At 39.8% G+C, this 12,271-nt stretch overlaps 1 protein-coding gene across 3 annotated transcripts in view; it reads left to right on the top strand.

The window, feature by feature from the left end:
* The window catches only part of fgfrl1a (fibroblast growth factor receptor like 1a), a 67,714-nt gene that overhangs the window by 43,053 nt on the left and 12,390 nt on the right, over nt 1-12,271 (top strand). The window lies entirely within an intron of this gene.

Genomic DNA, 12,271 nt, shown 5'->3' with positions numbered 1-12,271 from the left:
AGGTTCAATTTGCCATGTTGCAACGAGCTTAGCTTCTACCTTGCTAGCTTGTGCTGCGCTCAGTGGATCTGCACTCGACAGTGCAGCCTAGGCGGAGTAATCGAACGCAGATCCACCGAGCGCTCAACACAGACAGCATCGTCAGAAGAAAAGTTGATAAAATAAATAAAAAATTTTGTATTGGTCGATACATATGCGTACCGAACCGAAAGCACTGTATCGAACGGTTCAATATCGATACGAGTATTGTTGCACCCCTAATATATATATATATATATATAGATATATTTATATGTAGACATACACCCCTTAGATGTCGTGGATATCTTGGTTAGCACTTGGTTACCACTTAATATGTATGCAACCATAATACCGATACAGTCCATTTAGTTTTCTATAGCAGTTGCATTTGAAAGTAATTTGAACTATGGCACAGACCTTCAGCTACTTTTTATTATTACTATCACTGTCGAGTTTCAGAAAAATCGAAGGATTGATTTTAAGTGTGCCATATTTTCCAAACAACACAGTAAGAACGACGGCCCGCTAGCATGCTCTACCAAAAATAGTGCTTTGTTGTGTATCTGACGGACGAAAGCTAAACAGGTCCACTGAAGTTGCAGCATTTTTACAAACCAATTCTGGTTCATCCGTTTCATTCAACGAGCCGCTTTTGCTCTTCTCATTCTGCGTCTCCGCCATGTGCGTATGTAAACAAAGTCACTGCGCATGCGCGTTTTACCCATATTCTATCGCGATATTTCATTTTCCTATCGTTGCCCAAAATTACACCGGTATTACCGTGAACGGTATGATATAGCCCAGCCCTACATCTCGTGTTTTTAAACGTACAATAATTTTCCATTAAACTTGAACTTTGGCAGCACAAGTGCGCTCCATTTTACAGAGGAGAAAATGTGTATCATAACAGCTTTCATTGATTATGAAAAATATAAATTCACTGCTCACTAGTGTTTCAAGTATAGTATTTATTACATACATAATGACACTGTGGTAAACGCATGTAATGAGGAGAAATTTGAGTTTATAGTCCTGCTTTATTCTTCAGACACAGTGTGGACAAGAGCACTGACTTGTAGCTTATAAACTTAATATGAATTAATTTAGAAAAGGATTTGTTAGATAGAGAACAAAGGGAACACTACAGTTTAATACAGCTGTACAGTGGATCTGTACTGAGAAGTCTGTAGCTGTTGCGAGCCTATAGGGTGGTAGGATTTACTTCCTGGAACAATTTTTTATTGCCAAGCATTTTTAGCCAAAACCCAACTCTCTGGCTTAAATTAGTTACCTGGAAGCATCAGCTAATTGAGGATTTGGTGCATAGGAACTGGGAATTTTAAGGGCTTTTCTGTTCTCAATGGGTTTTTTGTTGTTGTTATTCAACACTCGTAGCTACACATGCAGTCAGAACTTAATCCAAGCAGGTTGTGCTTTCAAGAAAATGAAAAGGGGGGAGGGGGGTGCTTTGAGGGGCAAAACACACGAGCACCACAGCAGTTCAGGTCATAGCAACCACTGTTGGGTGTAACAAATGATTAAAGTTTGCATTAGTGTAATTGCATTCCATTTTAAAGTAATGCAGTAATGTAACAAGTTACTTTAATAATGCAGTAATCACATTACAGTTATGTTGTTACTTGTGTTGCAAAGGTTCTTCAGTTATCTGCATGCTGGTTGGTTAAAAAGTGTTTGTTTGTTTTTTCTTCCATTCATGTCACTGAGCAACATGAAAGTAACGAATGACTTTTTCCAGGAGGTAGTTAAGTAACGTGCTGCGTTAGTTTTTACAAAAGTGTTGTTTAAAGAACATTTAGGCCAAGTTACTGACACAAAGAACAACTAAGCAGATTTTTAACTTTTGTTTTATAAGCATTTTATTCCATGTGTGTTTTCAGTATAGACGTGAAAAGACATTTAGAAAGCTGAAGGTTTAATTAATTTTGTGTATTCGAAATTACCAGAAATTACTTATGTAAGTTGTAGACCAGAGCCGCATGTTCCATTATTGAATCCTTTTTATTCTTTTTGCGTTTTTACATAGTTTCAAAACTTACATTTGGTAAGATGATTGGTTATTTGTAGCAGGCTGGTTCTTAGCAAGTGTATCCTATATTAGACTATCTAAAGCAAAGAAATCTGAACTATTGCCACAAGGTCACTGTAGTAGGAAAGCTTTTTGTCGCTTTCTACCCAAGTGTTACTGATGAGATAGTACTCTGACTGTATTCCTTGCACTGTTAAAGCATGTATGCGCACTTGCACTTGATTAAAAGATCAGCAAAGAACATCATCGGTTTTTAGAGTTCAAGAAAATGTATATTTTGTGGATTTATGGAGTGCTCCCAATCTGTCAAACTCCGCTCTTTGTAGCCAGAAAATCTGGGTTTTTCGTATGATTAGCTTTAGAATATTTTCTGGTTTCTTCTTGACCTTACTGAGTGACTGACAGTTGGACATACAGACTCAGACATGCCACTGCGTGGTTATGAAATACAGCCAAGCCTCAGGTGAATGTAACAGATCTGACATAAACCAGACACACGCGCACAGATGGTTAACCCAACAGTGGAAAGCAGCACCTCTACCTCCTCAACGCATGATGCTATGATAGTTTTTTCCTACAAATGTGTGTGTGCGTGCGTGTGTGTGTGTGTGTGTGTAGACAGAGTGGAAACAGCAGGTTGCCTTTATTCATGACCATACAGTCACCCTCCTCTCTCATGCATCTACTCATACCTTACACACACACACACACACATACAGGTGGCTGTAATTAGTGTGTAGAGCCCATTCATGGCACAAGATCAAACTGTGGGCCGCTCAGTTTCAGGAACTACAGAGCCCTGTTCAGAGTTAGACATACTCACTTAACCACATTCATTGATGCACGCACCTTTGCTCTGTAGTCCTCATGCTGTGTTTCTAATGTGATGCTGGCATACGAGAGGCTTCCCCTTAAAATGTTTTTGTTTAGTCTGCTCATTCAAAAGAGTTCTGTTTGACTTAACAGCAGAAACTTACACACTGTGTAAGTATTTACTTCAGCGAGGAGAGAATACAGAGAGAGAAGGTGGAGAGCAGGGGATTATGGGTTAGATAAGCCTGAAATGTTCAACATCTCCAATCAGCCATAAGACTACACACATTTGGTTTTTGCTGCAACGGTAGGCAGAATCTACACAGCTGGGAACAAGGTTATGAAAGCAGGAATAATGCTGCTGGAGAAAATCACACAGCTCTGAGCGGTCAGCTTTTTCATTCTGGTGATCAGGGAGCTTTCTCTGTGAGTTTATTTGACGTTTTTTTGGCATTCCGTCTCTCGGTTGGGTTTATTTAGTCTTCTGAAAGCCTTGATGGTAAAAACACTTAGTGGTAAAACTCCTTTATTTCATTGTGTTCCTTTAGTTCATCAATGATATACTTGGTAATAGTCCATAGATGTTCCGCCTTCATATGAGCAGAATATGTGCAGAACTGTGCAACTGGCCAGTCAGTTAACTTTACAAGGCTTTGATTTATTGTAAACATTGTTTTTTACGTTTTCTAAGACCTTATTTATGCAGCCAGCCTCTCCGAACAGCCTATCTCGGTCAATCAGGCCGGCTGACTCTGTTATTTGCTGTAAACGACTGCTGAAAACTCATTTCTATAGGTTAACCTCTCCTTCCCCTTCATTTTTGGCCATAGTTTGCAACCATTTGCATGTATGTGTGTAATTTGGAATGAATGCCTGCCGGTATGACTGATTACGTGTCTGTATGTTTGAGCAAGTTCACTTATCTTCAGTGTGTGGCTTTTATTTGAACTGTAAAGCACTTTGGAACTCTGTGTTTTGAAACATGCTATGCAAATAAAGTTATTATTGTTCTTACTTTATCTCCAATTTCCGAGGCCCACTACAGTATTTAAAAAAAGACTTCCCCCAGTTTCATTTGAAACTGGATCTAATATATAATAAAAAAAGGTTTTTTGTCTGACGTATTTTGCTTAATAGCTAACTAAAATATGCCTTTGGTGCCTCTATTTCAACCCCACAGACAGTTCTGTGTTTAAAGCTGGCTTAGCTGTATCTGTTGGTGCAGCATAGCTGAATAGTGAGGTAAATGTTGCTAATTTTTGTTCCACTAAAACTTATGAGCTGATATGGATAAATGAGGAAAATGTTTTTGGAGCTTACTGAGTTTGGAAAAACTGAAAAGTAGCTGCTGCTGGTTTCCAAAATGATCTGCCATATGCACCTCTTTTCAAATTCATCCAGCGTTAAAAGGTTACATTGCATTCGGGACCCTAGTCAATCAGAGTCCTTACCTTGCTTTAAAATACAAAATCAGAATTAAAGATTTCCTGGATGTCACCCCACCTTTATCCTCACACACATGCACCCTGAGCCGTCTCAGATTTTCCCTTATTTTAAAACACATGCTGCTAAGGAATGCTAGGTAATCAACCCCATATTTAGATCGCCTCGTGAATTAGTTGAGTGCGTGTTTCTGTTGGATTTGTTCACACCAAATAGGTCAGAAAGCTGGAATCAATTTCCCTCCCGAACACTGATGTGTGTTCATCATATTTCAGAGTCCAGGATGGCACATCGTGTAGTCACATTTGTAAACAGCATCGTAAAGTTGCTCTCGTAAAAAACAAACAAAAAAAGAAACTGGTGTACGGGGGCCAGTGGAAAGGGTTGGACAAGTGAATGGGGTTAGCTGGAAGAGAAACTCCATCAGGTGTTGGTGTGCGCATGTCTGCGTGTGTCTGCATTTGAGGGGTAATGAGATCAAATGTTCCTGAAACATTTCAGAGCAAAAGATGTTTTTCTTATGAGCATACAAGGATCTTTTTTCAGCTCAAAAATTAGTTATGCGTGTGTGTGTGTGCGTGTGTGTGTATGTGTGCGTGAATTAGTACTTTAATGCATGATGGAAAATGTCTTCACACGTCACCAGTGTGATCACTGGCCACTAAGTAGTCTGAGCTTGCAAATGTACAAGCAGTTAATATGTCATTTAAGCCAGTGTTGCTCCTCACACGGAGCAGAAGTTAACCGCAGTGTATGAGTGTCTGCCCTGTGGATACAGCTAATAAATCTCTCTCTCCATACTGTTGCCTTTTTCTCTCCAACTCTCTTTTCATCTTTCGCTCCTGCTGCGTCCTGACCTATTCAAAAAGTCAGTCGTATCCCGTCTTGTTTGCTCTCTCTCTCTGTGTCGCAGTCCCTTTCACTGTCTCTCACTCCCATGCTGTTAATAGAGGACAAAGCAGCACAAGTTGTAATCATTTCCATAAGGCTACACAGCATCTGCACAGCCAGTAGTGGAAATCTGCGTCTGTGTGTGTGCACTTTGGAATGAACTACACATGTGCACACGTGTACACTTACTGTTTTCTCTGGAGAACATGACAGCTTTATGCATACATAAAGTGACTGCTTTTACCTATACACCATGTATCAGGGGGCAAATCTTAATTGTGCAAACGTGTTGTGTAAAATGGGTTTTGGGCAAGCGAGCTAAAGGAGAGAAAGAAGACAGAACAGAAAGGTTGATGGAAAGGTAACAGAAGTTTAGTTAAAACTTGCTGGATAAGATCTGATCATTATTTTATTATCGCTTCATCTTTAAACTTTTAAACCGGAAAAATCTGATTTGGAGAAAACAAATGTCATCAGATTATCTGCGATTACACTGAATCCAGTTTATTGTTTTGTCTATTTTCTTCACATTTGACAAGTGGGCTCGATCAGATGTGTGTGCTGATTGACTCTCAGTCAACTCTAAACATTATTATACTTAAACACCAAGTAAATAACTGACCGGGGGAATACTAGACTGAAAAACATTAGTCGTTCGGTGCAGGCAGTTACTGGCATTTTGTTACGTTTGCAGATATGGGTCGTGGAGTTCAAAGAGTCAAGTTTGCACAGTTTTCAATGAGCCACACAAAAGTGAAAGAAATGTTTTGTCAAAATATCAACCCTGCTCTTAGGTGCTGTGTGTTATAGACCTAAACTCGGGCTTTTCACTCATTATTTTATTTTTATTGACACTTTCATATTTATAGCCATGTGTTTGATGAGGCTTTTGTTTGTTCCCACACACTTAGAGGATTACATGAGCTGCTATTTACATATTAAACACAAGCCATACTGCAGAATCTGTCCACAGTCCTATATTTATCTAGAGCTACACTGTGTATATCTAACCATTTATTATAATCACTTTGGTGTAGAGTTGCAACAGACTATGCATAAATATTCTGAAAAACAATGTTGCTGGAGAGAAAAGTATGTTTGGAACGTAGGCTCGAGATGCTATGGTGTAATACTTTGTGAAAAAGAAACAGACGGATGTAAAAAGAGAAGTTTTGGATGTTTCTCTCTTTGCCATTTAAGTTTCAAAAATGTGTGTAACCTTTGGTGTTATTCCATCTCCCACAATAGTAGGCTTATAACAAAAGACAGAAACCCACAACATGTGGTTTCATTGTTTCCAGAGTCTCATTGAACTGATTGAATTATAATGATAGTGTGTTTAGGTAGAGGGTCAGAGCACTGACAGGCCAAACAGCTGCCGAAGGACAAATGTTGTTTATTCTGCTGGCTCTTATAAAAGATGGGTTTGGAGGAAGATGTATGCTAACACAACTGTACTGAAAAAATGGGATTTAACATTGTCAAACATTCAGTTCTTTTTTTAGACTGCAATTTCACCCTCTTACCCAGGTTTCTTTTTTAAATTTTATTGTAATACTGTCCACTTTAAATGCCATCAGCCCATCTTGTGGCCATTATTAGATTAAATCAGTCACATAAATAATAAATAGGTGCCCTGCTCGGCCTAGTTGAAGGTCAGAATGTGCACAGGTGCCATTCTTTTTCACCACTGATAAACTAAAAGCAACCCAGTGGTCATGTGCATGTAAAGGCTGTAGTTGAATATTTTTAGCATATTATATTATTGCTTATTATTGGTAGATGAGATGAATTGCATTGCAAAATGTAGTATTTGGGCTTAATGAGTCTTTAAAACTAAAATATTTTGAACTTCTCATCCAGATTTCTAGGCACTGCGGTCTTGACTGCAGGTTCATAATAATGAACACCAAGTAGAAGCGAAAGTAATCAGTCATTGAGAACAACAAATTCCTTCCATCTATTTTCTTCTGCTTATTCAATTCAGCGTTCCTGGGGAGCTGGAGCCTTTTCCAGGGTACACCCTGAACTGGTCGCCAGTCTACTGCCAAACAACAAAGCATGCTCAAAAAAAAGGAAATCAAAGGAAACTATAACAGAGCTTTCAGTAAAGCTGTGCTATTATTAACTCAGGGGATTGGGGAATGGTCTTTTTGTACAGCCATCACATACAGAATAGAGACAGGTTTTCTTAATAAAATGAATAAAGTCTGACTGAAAACAGAAAGTTTTAGCTTGTCAAACTACATCTGTTGAAAAGAATAATATCTATATCTAATTCAATAATATGTTCAAAACTTTAAAATATGATTGAAAGCTACAAATATTAAATATTATTTCAAGGTAAACAGTTAATAATTACTGCTGATTTAGCTTCTTCTTTAAAGTGAAAATGTAATCTGTGTAATGTTTTAAGGTTATTTTGTGGTCTCTCTGATCATTTGCACAGCATGCACTGTGGTTTAGATCCAGCTTTGGTCAAAACTGCAACCCTCTACAACAGCGGCGACCCCAACCTTTTTTGCGCCACGGACCGGTTTATGCCCGACAATATTTTCACGGACCGGCCTTTAAGGTGTCGCGGATAAATACAACAAAATAAAACTAGTACCGGTACAGAAAAAAAGAAGATTTATTCATAACACACGTGAAAAGACCCAAGAAAACCGAGTTAACGATAAAAGTAATAACAAAATAACGCTGAAAACCGATGAAAACCCTGAAAACCAGACATTTCAGACCTGGGCCTCAACTCTCGCGGCCCGGTACCAAACGACTCACGTACCGGTCCGAGGACCGCTGCTCTACAATATTTAAAGGGAGCTTAAGTGAAACTAAGTCCTCCTTGGATGAAGGTTTAACTGAACAATGGTTCTCCTTTCAGTGTTGTGTAAAATGCCTTTGCTTGTGGTAGCTCCTGTCTGAAATAAGAAGTCAAACAAGTTAGTGAAGAAAGCTGTGGCTGCATGAAGCCTGAAACTATGACGATGGTCAATTTTAGAGGACTAACAGTGGTTTACAGGGTTTGTCAGACACACAAACTCACATCAGGACTGCTGGTTTTGGCCCTGAAGCTGCAACAACCAGCGGTCAGCAGAGGCTGACCTAGAAACATCCTTTTCTCTGTCGCCTCTGTCAGTGCGCCCCAGGGTGGCTGTGGCTACAATGTAGCTGCCATCACCAGTGTGTGAATGTGTGGATGACTGGATATGTAAAGCGCTTTGGGGTCCTTAGGGACTAGTAAAACACTATATAAATACAGGCCATTTACCATTTACCATTTTCTCTCCCTCAGACATGCACACACATCAGCTTAATCGCACGCACGGAGGTTCTGTCCACATATCCAATGTCTCTCTATTAAAACGTGGAAGGACATGACCCTTTAGGAAAACACTGCCCCCTGGACACACTCGTAGATACATACACACACTGGACTGTGGGAGTCATATTTCTGAGCGTGCTCATGTACAATTGCTGCCTTTTCTCTAAAGACATGAAAGCAAATACAAGAAGAGGTTATACAAATACACACACTCTCAGAGGGGTATGCGGCCGGTTAAAGTGTGAAATGTAGCACGCTGTTGAACCATTTCCCCCCTGTAGATGTAGATTTAGACAAAAATGAATAAAAAGAAACAAAGAAGCAAAGAGGCGGAAAATGAAAAAGAGATGCAAAGCACAAGAAAGAGGAAGGAGTGAATGTTCAGTTCAGAGCCAGGCAGGAATATTTAAAGGAGCGCGACCATAAATTTTATACTCATTGTGGATTTGCACATCAGAAGCTACAAGCGCACATGTTTTTACAATTATGGCACTTCACAACAGGTAGCAAACTGCATACTTTCAGTGGAAAATATGGATTTGTATCCACTGCCTGTACAGACACAGAAATAAAGTCCTTGCACATCTTCTTCAAGGACTATAAATCTTCACAATGATACAGCAGAGACAAGCACAAAGATATTATGTACATGATGTTATAATTTGACACTGACCAGAAACATGTGGCCCAAAAACAGATGGAAAATACAAAAGGTAGGGCCAAAGTCAAACCTTTTCTTGTTTCTTGTTTTATTGTGCAGGGTTGGTTTAATTGTGGTTTTTAACCATAGTTTTTTGTACTTTCCAGACTCTTTTTAACCTGTTTTTCTACCATATACCTCACTAGTAGTGGAAACATTATGCTAAAGGGACACTTGGTGCATTCAAAGGTGATACCAAGGAATCACGAACAAGCATCTGTATGCAATGAGTAGGAAGTTAGTTTGGCCAATGTCCAACATTTTGTTATTCACCACTAGACCCTCATCATCCTCATCTTTGCTGTTTCTGAATATTTCATTGTTGGCAGTCCTTACACACTGGTCTTCATGTGTGTGTGTGTGTGTGTGTGTGTGTGTGTGTGTGTCCGTGTGTGTGTGTGTATTAGCTGTTGTCAGCACCAGGCAACGTATCTGGCCGAACATTAGAAGGTGGAACAAGATCAGAAGAAAGCATTTTGTTTATTAAAAGCAGCTGAAGCAGGGAGGGTATATTTTCGACTATGTGTGTGTTCAACTTGAAACAAACAGCAAAACGTTAAGTCTGCCCCCGCAGCCCTGCACTCATGTAACCGAGCTGAAGAAAGGTATGAAACTGGCTCCGCTGGCAGAAACCGTTTGAAAGCCTGGTTGTTGAACGTGCTGACAGATTGCAGATTTCACACTGAAATATGTATTTTTACTCACTAAAGGGCAAGAAGACTGCAAATCTCATTCAGTCACATTCAAAACATGAACAATATTTAGTGCAGTTGAGTCTTGGTTTGTTCTTTTGTCTCAGAGTCTCTCAGTCGAAGCCGTCTACAAGCATCTAGTATTTATAGAAGTATTTCTAGTAGCTTTGTTTAAGTAGTAGAACCTGGTACCAGGTCCTTTTTAGTAGTCTCTAAAAAGGATGGGTTTAGCAGCAGGTATACCATCGCCTCAATGTCCTCCATTGCTGTGTTGTGGTTGTGTCACATACAAATGGCATCTTGGGACTCATCTGCAATGGAAAATGACCAGTCGAGTCAAGTTGAGCTGAGGTGCTAGTAGAAAAGAGAAATTGGAGACATTTAGACCTTTTTTTGCATCTCTGAAGAACAAGTTCATCTTAAATGTCATCACAGTTTTGAATTACAGGTAATAAATATTTCCAAGGTTTTAATGACTAAGTCACCGACAAGCCACAATCTTTTAATCATGCAACAGAATCATTCATTTTTTTGTAGTTTTTAAAGAAATATATGGTCACTTAAGTACTTTGGATATTCTGTTTGGCTGTGCCGTATGGACAGTTGAAGGTTTTTAAAGCCTTCATCTGTGAGTGGGTCTGCAGGAGATGGCGATGGGAGGGTTTGCTTTCTGGTAAGAGTGCTAAACCACGTTCCCCTTTAGATTAGACCCCCTTGCCGCTCAGCTTCAAACACCCTGCCTTTTCTCAGAACTAGCCGTGCGTGTGGCAGGAGGGAGAGATGAAGGGGGAGTCCGAAAGAGGGAAGGAGGAGTGAGGTTTGACAGGAATACCGGCACCTCAAGTTACCATTTAGCTAAATAATGCTAGAACACACACATCTACACATGCACTGACACACCCACGGAGAAATTCATATCACACACGCACACACACCCATAGAGACAGGAGCCCCACCACGTGGACTCCCAGTATACTATTAATACCAACCCAGAAGATGCAGGTCATGTCTTGTATTTGCATTTCATGTGTTTTTTGTTCCATCATACAAAAAGTGATGCTTTAAAGACATTTGGCGCTGCATTAAACACTCTAAGCTTTCAGGTGGTCTTCTAAAATCCCCAAAAATGGTATAGACCAGCATGCACAATAAACATCACACACAGATACACACACGTTCTGCAGGTGGTCCAAGGCTGTTTGGTTCCCTTTTCTATTCCTTTCATAACCAGCATCAGGTGTTGGTTGAAGTTTCAGGTTCAAGCCAAGCAAACCACGTACAACCCCCACATGTATTCTGACAGACCTGATATTGGACTGTATCAGACCTCCCAGCCCCCTGCCATCCCCTTTAAAGGCCCCTTTTGGATGCAATGACTCTATCTTGAAGCTTTCCCTTGCATAAAGGTTCAGACAGATGTTTGTGTCTTTTTGATAATCATTGGAGGAAGACGTGGAGAGAGAGGGAACCTGATACAGCAGCATTAAAGCAGTGTGATACTGTAGTGTGTGATTGAACACATTGTATGAAGAGAAAAGCTTGTTCCATTTCATTTTTCACCAAGGGGAAATTTTCCCTTTGCTACAAAGTTGAAGGACCAAATTTAAGACCACGGTTTCTCAGAGACGTGAGTCAGGGTTTAAAAACTGCAGGGCCTTGGGTAAGCATGGTAGGGGAGTAGCATTAATGTCAAGGCTTTCATTGCTGGTAAATGCACTAACTTACTGAATCATATTGTTTATCATTTGGTTTCCTGATTTAACAAGTATATGGTGGTGATTCACGGCTGAGCGGTTTAAAATTACACGGTGGAGAGCAGAACACTGGCTGGAAAATACGTTTGTGAAAGCCGGACTTCACAGTATACTGTAAAATAATTGTTCTCTAAATATTGCTTTGACTGAAATTACTCTTGCTTGGCTCTCAAGAAGCTTTTACACATTTAACTTGAATTTACCTGCCCTTCATCATTTCTAGGATTGTTTTACGACTTTTATTGCTGCAGAGATCTCACTTAAAAACCTGCATATCTAGAGTGAAAACAATGATGCTTCTGTATTTCTCCTTCCAGCTGTTAGGAGATAAAACAGTCCTCTGATTGTAATTTGCAGGAATCGAGCAAATAATCTTGATTTAGTTATTATTAATCTGTGACTCTCTTTCATAGTGTGTTTTTTGTTCTGTCCCCCCTCACCCCAGTCAGTCATGGCAGATGGCTGCCTGCCTGAGACTGGTTTGAGGGCGTCTTCCTGTTAAAATTGAGTTTTTCCTTCCCACTGTTGCCAAATGCTTGCTCATAGGTGGTTCTCTGTTTTTTGGGGTTTTCTCTATATTATTGT

Source organism: Aulonocara sp. 'chitande type north' Nkhata Bay, linkage group LG2 (assembly GCF_057382095.1).
Source record: "Aulonocara sp. 'chitande type north' Nkhata Bay isolate Kocher_YH1m ecotype deep benthic linkage group LG2, A_spYH_male_GT1.1, whole genome shotgun sequence".
NCBI lineage: Eukaryota > Metazoa > Chordata > Actinopteri > Cichliformes > Cichlidae > Aulonocara > Aulonocara sp. 'chitande type north' Nkhata Bay.
Note: the sequence above shows the minus strand (reverse complement) of the source record. Positions and strands in the feature narration are given on the sequence as shown.